This window comes from Quercus lobata, chromosome 7 (assembly GCF_001633185.2).
Source record: "Quercus lobata isolate SW786 chromosome 7, ValleyOak3.0 Primary Assembly, whole genome shotgun sequence".
Taxonomy (NCBI): Eukaryota; Viridiplantae; Streptophyta; class Magnoliopsida; order Fagales; family Fagaceae; genus Quercus; species Quercus lobata.
The window spans coordinates 7,905,034-7,919,275 of record NC_044910.1 but is presented as its reverse complement, the minus strand read 5'-3'; the positions used below and the strand labels follow the sequence as shown (position 1 = coordinate 7,919,275).

The following is a 14,242-nucleotide window of genomic DNA, read 5'->3' as shown; positions in this document are numbered from 1 at the left end:
ATGATTCCTACTTTGAGTTTGAACTTCTACGAGAGACAAGGAAATGAAAGTTAAATGAAATGAATCTTCATTTGTGTGGGAACATGGATCACATATCTAAAAAACTTGTCACACAGAAAACAATAGATGGGTGATGATTAGTAAGAAAAATGTATTCTTGGCTACATGAATTTCTAATTATCCCTGCAATATGTAGAGAAAATTCCTTGCGGCCATTTATGTTTTACAAAATGAGATATGTGGATGTAAAAGGAAGCCATTTCTAAGTAAACAACTAAACTGATCACTAGGAAATATTCAAAAAACTATTAATTCAGTTAAACAAACTTACATAACATATAAGAGAAGGGTTAAGTGCAATTCCTCACCAGTCACCATATATGGATAAAAAAATCTGTTCACTCTGTGCATCAAAGACACTATTTGAGATGCCCATGAGAGACATGGTTATAAGGTGTCTATGCCAATGGTTAATGGTAGTAGATTAGCATTAAGATGGATTTTGGAACCAGGTATCAAGTACTATGCCAATGCTGTTTTACCTTCACACAAGGTGTCATTTCAGTTTTTTAGGCCCTTCTCATCTCTATGCTTCTGTTTCTACATTGTCAAGTTGGATAATCTCTATAGTGGAGTACATAGTTTATGGTTTATGGTATTAGATTAGCATTAAGATTAGGATTTTGATCATGCATGGTTCTTGTACTGATTCATTTCTCTTCTTCTTCTTCTTCTTCCTTTTTTTTCTCCTTTATCTAGTTAAAATACTAAGTTCCTTTATGTTAATGTGAAAATGTTTACATAAACTTCAAGAATGAAGAATTTATTAACTTGGAAAGCTAATTGAATTTTGTTTTGATATTTGTGTTTTGGCATAATATAAACTTTTTAATATGTGGTTCTTTAAAGTCTATGTGCATGGCTATGAGTTTTTATTTTTTATTTAAAGAGAAAAACCTTATTTTGAGGGTTGGGAGACCCTCAAAAAAATTTTTCCCAACCCTCAAAAAAAGTTTATTGTTCTTTTATCCCTTCTAAATTTTTCAAAGGTTGCTAATCCTCAATAAAGATAAAACATTTGTTTCGAGGGTTATGTAGGCTGTTGAAATTTCAGTTTCAAGGGTCACAAAGGCCGTAGAAATTTTTGTTTCGAGGGAATTTGTTTCAAAGGTCATCAAGGGTTAGTTAAACTCTCAAAACAATATCTTTTGAGGGCTTTTAATACTTTTTTCAAGGGTTTTGACCCTAAAAAAAAAATCAATTTTGTTGTAGTGAAGGTCCTTGCTATTGCTATATTTGTCAAAGACAGGAGGCTGGTCTAGGGTTTGTGAAGAATTATCCAAGAAGAAATTCAACAAGCATTCTTGCAAAGCAAGAATGGACCCAAGATTTCAAGTTAGAGGGGGTCAAAATTTAAGAAAAAAGATTCCAAATAGACATCCATATAGTATTAACAAATTATAAATACACAAAATCATTATTTCTTAATACATTAAAATTCAATCATCTACCAACAAAGACAAAAAAAAAAAAAAAAAAAAAAAAAAAAAAAAACTAGGCTAGCTTGGATTATTTTTATTTTATTTTTAAAAATTAGAGGATTCACAGTAGTGCTACTAAAAAATTTATCTTTTAGCACCTCAAAAAGCTAATTTATTTATTTTACTATACTAAAAGAAAAACAAGCTATTGTGGCGGTCACGAAAACTACCGCTATATGTCACATATTGCGATGCTTTTTTTGAGCCGCCCTTGTACATGAGATATATTGTGGCATTTCATTGAACTACCATAATAGATATAGCCTTTTGCGGCATACTACAACAGCGGTATATAAAACCGTCACAATATGTGTTTTAGCAACGTTTGACTTAGTTATAGCGGCGTTCTATTGAACTGCAACAATAGACATAGCCTTTTGCGGCATACTATAGTGGGGGTATATAAAACCATTGCAATATATGTGTTTTAGCAGCATTTGACTTAGTTATAGCGGCTTTCCATTGAACCACCGCAATAGATATAGTCTTTTGTAGCATTTTATAGTAGCGGAACACAAAACCACCACAATAAACTATGTTTTAGCGGCATTTGATTTAGTTATAGCAGTGGTATACCAAACCACCACAATATATGCCTTTTTGCAGCATGTTTTCTTAGTTTTAGTGGTGGTTGGGTGATCGTCGCAATAGACTTTATACACTGTGTTTGGCTATGTTTGGTTGTAAGTAGGGGAAGAGAAAAGAAAAGAAAAGAAAAAAGAATGGGAAAAGAAAGGAAAAAGAAAATGTTTCTCTAATGCATGTTTGGTATAAAGGAGGGAAGGGGAAAAGAAAAGAAATAAAAATTATATATGCTAAACTTTTTTTTTTTTTTTTGGGTTGCAAATAAAAGAGAAATGAAAAGAAAAATGGTTGTTTTTTTTACATTTATGTCCTAATGAAATAGAGAAAGTAACAAAAATCCATGGGTACAAAAGTAATTTTTTCTTCTCTTCCATCCTATTCCACTCAATCCAAACACGCTATTAGTTGCCAAAACACATTTTTGGTCCCATTTTTTTCCTCTGTTTTTATTTTTTTATTTTATTTTTTATTTCCTTTCCCTCGCCTAAACCTATCAATTTAGTCCCCAACCTTTTCATTTCTCATTTGTTTGTTTCCCTCTAAAAACAAACACACTCACTCTCAAAATCTCTCGTTGCTCTTAAACCCAACAATATCAATCTTCCCACCACCACCATGCATCCTCACTCTCAAAACCTAGATTGGGTCTCTCTCTATTAGCACTCACCGCCGCCGCTAGCTGATTGAAGCCCCAAAAATAGCCATCAAGGCTTGGACGAAGCCAAAAGCTTGGCTTTTGCCATTGACGATACCGACGAAGCGAGGTGAAAATTAGTTATTTTTTTCTTTTTTAATCTCAATGACATCAAATTTTCTTTTTTGGGTGATTAGTCTTTTTTTTTAAAAAATTGTATTGGTAATTCTTGAACTGGGTCTTAAGGAATTTTGCAAATAAATTGTGAATTTGTTTGTGTTATGCTAAATTTACAAAGCTATATGGGTGTTCCTTGTTTTAATTTTTTGAAATATTAGAAAATAAAAATAAAACTTAGCAGTAGCAAAAAATAATATAAATGAGAATTTCTTTTAGAATATAAAATTGGATTAGACCATCTATTAAGTTTGACTGGGTTTAACTAATTTTAACTAAACTTTGACTGCACCTTTCTTTAAATTCAACCGTTTGATTGTGACCATAATTTACCAAAATTAACCATTCATTACACTCTTCGAATCCAACGGTTAGCTTTCAAATCTAAGTCTGACACGTGATGGACATGTGTTGTGTACCTATATAGCTATGTTCTCTAAATCTGACTATCCAATTGGTCTCAAATTTCACCAACACCAATATGTCATCATACTCTTCAATCCCAATGATCAAGATTTGAATATGAATTTCACTAAGTCTAGTGGTCTCGGGACCATCTATTAAGTTTAACTGGGTTTGACCACCTTTAACTAAACTTTGACCACGCCTTTCTCTAAATCCAATCGTTTGATTATGACCATAATTTACTAGAATTAATCTTTCATTACACTCTTCGAATCTAACGATTAGATTTCGAATCTAAGTATGACGCGTGATGGACATGTGTTGTGTACTTGTATGGCTATGTTTTCTCAATCTAACTATCCAATTGGTCTCAAATTTCACCAACACTAGTATGTTACCATACTCTTCAACCCCAATAATCAAGATTTGAATATTAATTTCACCAATTCTAGTGGTCTCAAGACCATCTATTAATTTTAACTGAGTTTGACCAACTTAAACTAAACTTTGACCGCACCTTTCTCTAAATCTAACTGTTTGATAATTTACTAGAATTAACCTTTCATTACATTCTTCGAATCCAATGGTTAGATTTCAAATCTAAGTATGGTGCGTGATGGACATGTATTGTGTACCTATATAGCTATGTTCTCTAAATCTGACCATCCAATTGGTCTCAAATTTCACCAACATCAATATGTCATCATACTCTTCAATCCCAATGATCAAGATTTGAATATGAATTTCACTAAGTCTAGTGGTCTCGGGACCATCTATTAAGTTTAACTGGGTTTGACTAACTTTAACTAAACTTTGACCGCGCCTTTCTCTAAATCCAATCGTTTGATTGTGACCATAATTTACTAGAATTAACATTTCATTACACTCTTCGAATCTAATGATTAGATTTCAAATCTAAGTATGACGCGTGATAGACATGTGTTGTATACTTGTATGGCTATGTTTTCTCAATCTAACCATCCAATTAGTCTCAAATTTCACCAACACTAGTATGTTACCATACTCTTCTACCCCAATGATCAAGATTTGAATATTAATTTCACCAATTCTAGTGGTCTCAGGACCATCTATTAATTTTAACTGGGTTTGACCAACTTAAACTAAACTTTGACCGCACCTTTCTCTAAATCTAACTGTTTGATAATTTACTAGAATTAACCTTTCATTACACTCTTCGAATCCAACGGTTAGATTTCAAATCTAAGTATGGCGCATGATGGACATGTGTTGTGTACCTGTATAACCCTGTTATCTCAATCTGACCATCTAATTGGTCTCAAATTTCATGAATGCCAATACGTCACCATACTCTTCAATCCCAATAATTAAGATATGAATAAGAATGTCATCAAGATATGAATATGACACGTGATGGACATGTGTTGTGTACCGTATGACTATGTTCTCTCAATTTGACCATCCAATTGGTTTCAAATTTCACCAACGCCAACATATCACCGTACTCTTCAATCCCAATGATCAAGATATGAATATGAATTTCACCAAGTGCAATGGTCTCGGAACCATCTATTAAGTTTAACCAAGTTTGACCAACTTTAACTAAATTTTGACTACGCCTTTCTCTAAATCCAACTAATTGTGATCATAATTTACTAGAATTAACCTTCCATTACACTCTTCGAATCCAACAGTTAGATTTCAAATCTAAGTATGATGCATGATGGACATGTGTTGTGTACCTGTATGGTTGTGTTCTCTCAATTTTGCCATCCAATTGGTCTAAAATTTTGCCAATTTGTACTTTTGCTCATTTTTTAGGTTTAGAAAGTTTTTTTTTTTTTTTTTTTTTTTTTTTTTTTTTTTTTTTTTTGTCTTTCTAGAGGTTTTGGGCTTTTTTTTTTTTTTTTTTGGTCATTTTAGGGGTTTCAAGGAATACTTGGTCATTTTATTGATTTCGATGTATTTTTATCATTTTAGAGGTGTCAAATTTTTTATTTTTTATTTTATATATATCATTCTAAAGGATTTGAGGGCATTTTTGTGTGTGTGTGTGTGTCATTTTAGCGATTTCAGGAGTATATTAATTATTTTAGAGTTTTTTATTTTTGTGGTATTTTGGTCATTTTGTGGTTTCATTGTATTTTTGCTATTTCTAGTGGCTTTAGAGGTGTTTTGGTCATTTTAAAAGCTTCGGGAGTATCTTAGTCATTTTACAAGTTAAGAGGTATTTTTTTTTTCGTCATTTTGGAGATTTCGGGAGTATTTTGGTCAAATTTACCTATATTTTAGGAATGAGTTTATCCATTAATTCTTCCCTAAAAAATTCACTAGTTTTTAAATTTTTATCTGTTACTTATGAATATTCATTAATTTATCGTTATCTCTTTCTATTCCTTTTAATAAAAATAAACTATCTAATCTTAATTTAAGATATTATTATTCTAATTCATTAAATTCTAATTAATTTTCCTTTTAAAAATACTTAATTACTCCATTAGTAATTTTTTATTTTTTTATTTTTGTTTTGAGGAACATTTTAGTGATTAGTCTTTTTTTTTTTTTTCACAAAATTTTATCATTAATTTTTAATAAAAAGAAAAACTTATCAAGTTAGTATCATTTAGACCACACGTTTCTTTCATTAAAAAGGAAAAAGAAAAGAAAAACAAGCCAAACGTTAAGTCCACACTCCACACATTTCTAATTCATTATTTTTCCCGCTTAAAATTTCATTTCCCACTTAAAATTTTTCATTTCCCACACAAAACATTTTATTTTCCCGCCAATATTTCATTTCCCACTACACAAAAATCTCTCATTTTCTCTCTATCTCTCTCACACACACACATAGAGATCTTCACGTTCACACTCACACTCACACACAAACAAAGAGCTCCGCCTGCACCGACGAGAAGAGACCAGCCCAACGTCGACAAGGCCGAACCCAACTTAGCTTGTCAACTTCTCATACCCATCGACCCAAATAATGTCTTACACAATTCAAAGGTTTGTACAAAACAATCAATTATCTCTCTCTCTCTCTCTCTCTCTCAATTTAATTTCAAAAACCCACTTCTTATTTCTTTATTTTTTAAATGTAAAAGCTAGCATGATCAATTACTAGCTTCAAATCTAATGGGTTTTTTCACTAAGAGTTTTACTTGAAAATTTTATCAACTTAAATATATTGAATTGTTTTCTTTGTAGATGTGTTACAATGGCACTCATTGAGATTTAGGGTCAAAGCTGCTTTCTTGATTGGAATGATAAATGCAATCACTTTTTTTTTTTTTGTCTACTCACGTACACTGAATTGTATTAGGGAAATCAATGTGTTAAATGGGTCTGTAAGTAGAAAACAAGTCCCTTTGAGTGTTGCAAAGTTGCAAGTAGAAATTTCTACACTTGTACTGAGTTGTGGATTTTATGGTCCAAATTGGGTGACCCAATACACTAACTTGATTTCTTATTATTATCCATTCTAATTTTCCCAAATTTGGTGTGTGTTTAGCTTGACTTAAAAAAGCTAGCTTATTTTACTATTCAGCTTATTTTTGCTACTATTCATGGGACTTATTGCACTTTTTGGTACTATTCATGAGACCTACTACACTATTTCAACTATCTTTTACCTTTTTCTACAGTACTTTCAACAAAAAGTTTTCAGTTTCAGTAAAATAAGCGGATTTCAAACAGACCCTTCATTTGACATTTTTCTACTCAAGTTTTTTTTTTCTTTTTATTGCCGATAAAGAAGTTTTTGACAACTTACCTCTTTGGTTTTGTATTGTTCCAATGAGCGATTTAACGGTTTCAAATTCAAAATTTTTCTTTTCTTTTGGATCTTATCTATAGTACTTTCAACAAAAAAGTTTTCAGTTTCAGCAAAATAAGCGGATTCTAAACAAATCCTTCATTTGACATTTTTCTACTCAAGTTTTTTTCTTTTTATTGCCGATAAAGAAGTTTTTGACAGCTTACCTCTTTGGTTTTGTATTGTTCCAATGAGCGATTTTAACGGTTTCAAACTCAAAATTTTTCTTTTTCTTTTGGGTTTTGGATCTTAATGCTGCATTTTGAGTGAATTAGAGGCATGATGCTCTGTTTGTTTGATGAGGTTTTACTTGACACACAATGATGGTGGACCAATTAGTAGCCATACACAAGACACTTTATCTTTGGAAGATGATGAGATGATTGTTTTTTGTGGTAACATAGCTCAATCATTTGTAAATTGTAAACATTATTTAATATTTGTATTAATAATACATAACACTAACTAATTTAAAAATTATTATTAATATTAAAAAAGGGGAATAGGCAAATCAATTAGACAATAGTTTCTTTTTGTTTTGGTATTTTTTTCTTCTAATATTAACTTTAGCTAGTATCAACTAACTGCTTATATGATTGAAAACAACACTTTTTCACAAATGTTACCAAACACTATTGTATTTTTCTTGTAGCATTTTTTCATTCAGCAATTATTGAGAAACAACACACTTTTAACTTGTTGTACCAAACCAACTCTAAGACTGAGGAAGAGAAAGACATTCAAAATGGCAGCTTTGGTTGCTGGAAGATCCACACTAGTGCATACATTTTGCAGAGCATAAACGAATCCTTCTTCGGCAACAAGGAGATTCTCATTGCCCCCGCGTAGGTCCAATTTTGTGCCTCATCGGTCTCCGACTTCCTCTCCTCCTTTAAGGTACTACTCTTTCTTCCTTTTGTGTTAACGCTCTCTTTTTCTCTATCTCTATCTCTCTGTACTTTGATACTAATAATATCTAATCCCTTTTGAACTTTGATTGGCTTGAAAAGGTTGCTTCGAAGAGAATTGAGTTCTCTTCAGCCTATCCACTCTGCAATTTCTTTGGCTTGCCTTGTCTCCAAGCACCCCAGTGAAGCCAGCACCTCCACCGAAGGTAAAATATCTCTCTCTCTCTCTCTCTCTCTCTCTCTCTCTAACTTATATTTATGCATGCATGTTGAAATTAATTGAAGAGATTGTTTCATTATAACTCATACTAGTGAGCTACAAACTTTGGTGAGGGGTGTTGTATAATTTTGTCTTGATTGAGCTTGATTAACGCATGATCAGATGCTAGAGAATGGTGCATGCACAGTGGCTAGTGGCTTTAATTGAGTCAAGAGATGGGAAAATTACAATGCTGAATAATATTTACATTAGAAAATTAAGTACAACAATAAATGATATTGATCTTTCAAGTGCAGTAGCAATTTGTTGATGCAATAAATTATGCAGGTATGTTTCATTTTCTTAAACTACTTTGAATTTTTTTTTTTTTTTTGGTCAAAATAAAAATTAGGGAGTAATTGGAATGGAAAAATATTCAAAAATTGTTTCTTTGGGTTTGTTTAATTTCTTGAAATTCATGTGTGTTATACAAATTTATTCATTTTTGCACTTTGCCCACTTCATTTTTACTCAGATAGGATAGTGCTCAAGCAGGATAGTGCCGGACATAAGAAAGTAAGCCTTCATATTACCATAGGATGATTTGAGTCAAACTTATCTTCAGTAGGGAAGAACTGATAATTATTTTGCACGTATTTCCCTTTTATTTTGTCAATGCCATTTCTAAATTGATAAGGAAATTAATTTGAATTGAGTTATGTTGAGGAAGAACTGATAATTATTTTTGCAAACTAATCTTTAGTGCTTTTTCTAAATTTTTAAGAAAATTAATTTGAATGAGTTCCCTAGCTTCTTGATAGGATGTTGGGTACAAGGATTCTTTGTCTGATATTATGTGGCATAAATTTTATTGTCCATCAAGTGAAACTTCCATCTTGGAAAGGCATCTTATACTGAAAATAGCACTACATGCTATTTGAAATACTTGTAGAAATAAACATTTTGCCGGGTGAGCTCATAGACATGAGAACCTTCGACTAAAAAATTGCTTAACTTTCCTTTACCAGGTGATTTATGCACTATCTTGTATGTGCGTGTTGCACTTTGTGTGTTGAACACAAAATCCTTTTGGGAAAAAATGGAACAAAGAATGATGTCTTGTTTTGCTAATGGATGTTCCATGGTTTGGTGAATAGTGGTTGGCCTTATTAAAATTGTATTAAACTAGGGAATTGTATTAATTTAAATAATAATATAAAAAACAATTAAAGCAAATAGTCAATGATAATGACTATGATGATACAATATGCATCTGAAACATGAGAATGATTTAGAAATGAGGCAAAAAGTTCAAGCTTGTAATTGGGTTGGTGTGATTTCACTTTGAATTAGATGTGGTTTAATTTATGCAAAAGCTGGATTGCATTTGATGAAGCTTTTTCACTTTCCATTGTGCTGGCTGATCATATGTTAGATATTTTTTGTAGCCAATAAATTATTTAAATTGTCATGGAAGAAAAATTTAAATGATTATAATATATATTTTTTACCTTTTTTTGCAATCTTTTTTGTTTCTTTTTGTTTTCTTGGTGGTTTGTTATGTTCAATTTGCCTAATGATAAACAATTTTACTAGTGTAAGCATTGGACTTCTTTATATAAAAATAAACCATGTCTATTTTCTTTACTCTTATTATCTCTATTGATGATGCCCCTAATTTATTTTCAATTTCTTTGTTTTCTTCTCCCTCTAACAATCCGAGGATTGGTATTTGGTATAAGAATGCTGATTTTGCGTACCTGATCCTAATTTACTAACCATGGCTAGGCTTATAGTATCTTAAAAATCCTCATCAATTGTTTTGTTTTATCAAATGTGTTAATGAGATGGTACTCTTGAAGCACTGCTCTATATCATTATTGCCCTAATTTTATGGTCCACTTGCTCATCTCTATGTACTATTGAACCATATATGTTCTCTTAATGTTTTCTACCATAAAAGTACACATACGAACATGCATGTTACTTTGCATGTAGTCCAGTTGCCTCATGTCCATTAGTTGAACTCATTCATTGTTTATACTCTACTACATCTAACTCCAATTATATATGGTCTTCTTGATGACCGCATCAAACATTTATTACGATAATCTCTTGTTTTGGCTGTGATGGTATCAATTTTTATTCCTATTGTTGTTTGGAAGTTGCATCTTCCATGTAATAACCCCCTTCAAGAATTATAAATGTACTTGAATAGATCAATTGTATTATATCGTCATTCTTATTGGCATAATAAGCTAATATTGTGGCATTAAGCTGTGATATTTTTTACTTATTTGAGAGCATTCTTCTTGATAGAATTAACTTTTTAAGAGTACTGTGCCAATGAGGTCTAGCTCAAATGGTACTACTTCATTTTGTTAGAGCAAGGTGGAGGGTGAGGTTATGCTTGTAACTTACTACTAAAAAACGAAGCTTCAAAGGAAGGTTCAAGTGTACTACCCTTTGCTTGGTTGCTTGTGTTGCGTATTTAGAGTTTCCATGTTAATTCAAGTTTTTCTATACCTTTTGTTTCCAGCATAGAGCAAAGTTTGCATGCTAATAGCATAGATAACTATTTTACTATATTCTGGCATGGTTGTGTTGTGAATTGGAAATCAATTATTATGGAGTTTTTTTTGTTGCAGCATTGGGATTTGGCAGATAAATATCCCTTGTTATTATGATTTTTTTACTGGAGAAAAAATTATTATTATTTATATCTAAGCTTTTTAAATTTGTATGATTTAATTATATATTTGAGTGTTTTGAATTCCTGTGTGAAGAGTTTGAAGACATATAACCGAAAGGGTATATAAGCTTTCTAAAATTCTTGTTGCATCAAATATGATTTAGGCCCCATCTATAATATGGTTTGTCACCAATATGTATCCTAAACTATAACTTAAATTTGATTGTTTAGATCACCCAAAAGAAGAAGTACATGAACTACTTTTTTTGAGGGCTGAACGTGAAACTTTGGGTGGGCTACTATGTGAGGCCTGCATGCAACTATCATGTTCATGTCGGGTTCAACCATATTTTATCTATTATATTGGACCCATATTGACATGTGAATGGGGACAAAAATGACCCAAAAATAATATAGCTCAAAGACTTAACCAAATGATAAAAGTGTTCTATAAATTTTTTTGTTGTGGTTGTTGTTTGATGGTTATGAACTTATGATTCTATCTTCTACAAATAATGGTAAATTGTGTGGTAAGAAGAAAAATTTCCCATCAAAACACTTTATAACTTATAATATAATAGAGGCAATTAGCAAGTGCTATTTTAAATTCAAATGGCAAGAAAAATAGGGGTTCTAATTGATAACCTTAGCTTGAAGATATATATATATATATATATAGTCTATATAAACTACTTAGTTGGTTCATGTACACATTTGTGTTCCTTATCAAAATCCTCACATTCTCACTATTTCAAATCATGCATTGCCTCTCTTTATTTATTTGGAATTGGAACTACTTTTCAATCATACAATCTGAGCATGTATGTGAGAGATTTCATTTTCTTGTCATTCTATTCCATTTATACACACTTATTGAGTAATCATAATTTGTATGTAGGATGTTCCTCCGGTCCAACAATCTCCAGCTCTCCAAAAATCAACAGTCACATTCCATCAACCAAGCAGCTTATAAGTTTTATCTTGGTGTTCAAGGACTTTTTCATGTACAAAGAACTACATTTGAACAACCTTATTTTTTTGCAAGTGTTGAAGGATATTTTTAAACGCTTTTGAACTTTGATTATGGTACTAGTTTAATTTGAGTGGTTGTTTTATTCAAATGACCACATCTTTTTTTGTTAATCTTATGATGATGTTTATAGATAATGTTATGTATTTAATAATATATTTCTATGTTAATATAATTTTAGTTTGGATACATTTGTGGTATTGTTAATTAGTTACATTTGTGGTATTGTTTCAATAGAACTAAAATTATTACAAGTTCTTTGTAAAAGGATTGTGGTTTTAAAACCCAAGGGGAAAAAAAAATTTAACCTATAGCGGTGGGCAAAAAGCGCCGCTAAAGGTCCAAAATTATGTTATAATTGAAGCCCTATAGCGGCATTTATAGCCCGTCACTAAAGCTTCACACATATAGCAGCGGTCATAACCGCCATTAAAAGGTGCATATGTTTTGCTTTACATGAAGCTCTATAGCAATGCTTATTGCCAGCCACTAAAGGTTGTCATCTATAACGGCGCACATATCCTGCAGGTAAAGGTCCATTGACCAATTCTAACCTCATATGGCAGCGGTTTTCTGCCCGTCGCAATAAACCAAAACCATTGCTAAATGGTGGATCTATTGTGGCATTTTTTGTTACCGCCGCAATAGATCTATAGCGGCACTGCAATAGTAGTGGGAAGAACTGTCACAATAGCACCTGCTACTAAAGGTCAAATGTACCTTTAGCGGCACTTTTGACCGGCCGCTATAGTCTATTTTTCTTGTAGTGCTACCTCACTTTACAATACGTCAAATATTAAATGTTCTATTTTTTGTACCACTTCATTTAAAATAATATAAATAACTCATTAAAATAATAAAAGGAAGAGAGAGAATTTGACTTTTTTAATTGAAGGTAGAGAGATAATCTTAATAAAATATTACATTTAATTTTTAACAACTTGGTACAGTCAACTAGTATTTATACCAGTTTACTGTAGTTACAAAAAGTTTAGGTATAGCTTCTCCAATAACACATGATTTTTTGGTTCTTTGGTGGTAAAATACTCTTTTTTTTTTTTGCTAAAATACAATTACCATTGTTAATGTTTTTATTGTTTTTGGGTTGACTAGTTGCTAGTTGGAGGGGGCCTAAGGTTTTGGAATGAGGGCAACTACAAAAATGATGTATATAATTTGTATAATATATATATGGACTCAGGGGGCTGGGGCTGGGCCCCCATCTGGATCCGTCCCTGCTGCAAAGGCAAACTAGGAGACATATTATGATGTTGATCCATTGATCTTAAGCCACTACACAACGATGAGAGAGAGAGAGAGTGTGTGTGTGTAATACTATGGAATCGATGGCAATGAAGGGATTGTTAAAAGAAATAGTCACTTAAGTAAGGTATATATAGTAAATAAATAACCAAAAGCAAAAAAAAAAAAAAAAAATAGTAATATATACCTCTAATTTTGCACGATTCACTTAAATAATTATATACAATCACTTAAAAGAGGTTTAGCAAGGCAGTACATTTCTATCATTTTACATGACGTGGATACATGCTACTCTTCTATTATTGGTATAAATAACTTTGTTGTCAAACTTTGTCGAAGACTATTTAACTTTTTCCAGTCAAACACATGCGTTTTACAACCATTTCAAGTTTTACTCGATCTCTTCTTAGGTAAAATTCTGATCAAAATCCACACATTTTTGGGAAAAAAGCAACCGATTAAAAAGAAAAAGAGAATAGACTGCTTGGCAGATATAATTCCTAAGCTTATCTTGCAAAGCAGCAAAGAGGGTGTAGCAGATGTTAAGCAAAGGGAAATAAGAAATATAAAATAAAGATAATATTTACAAACAATTAATTAATTTTATGAAGAATGACCAATATTATCTATTGCCTATCGACGCTAGTACAAAAAAAGAAGAAAGACTCATCTCCTCTTTCTTATGCGTGGGTATTTTTTTTTTTTAAATTAAAAATTAAAAATTAGAATACAAGTTAAAATCAAGATAGAAGAATTTTTTTTTTTTTTTTAATTTTAAATCACTCAAATAGGAAAATTAATTTTTTTTTTTCACATAATTTTAGTAACATAAATTAATTTATCTTTGGAGTCATTGTGTTAGCAGAGAAACCGAATGTTGTGGGGTAAACAGTTAATCTTGGTAGTAGTTTGTGGTGGGCCTACAGTGTGCCTTTGTATGAGAACCATGTCCTTATGTGGGTGTATAGAGAGATAGTGCTTGGGCCGAATATACGAACGAGATGGCCTATCT

The 14,242-nt window shown here is 31.7% G+C and overlaps 1 long non-coding RNA gene across 1 annotated transcript; it reads left to right on the top strand.

Annotated features, from left to right (window-relative positions):
• Positions 1-6,132: 6,132 nt before the first annotated feature.
• Positions 6,133-12,080, top strand: LOC115953896. Its single transcript, XR_004083796.1, has 4 exons — positions 6,133-6,330; positions 7,791-8,035; positions 8,149-8,252; positions 11,836-12,080. It is a non-coding gene; the product is annotated as an uncharacterized LOC115953896 (long non-coding RNA).
• Positions 12,081-14,242: the final 2,162 nt, after the last annotated feature.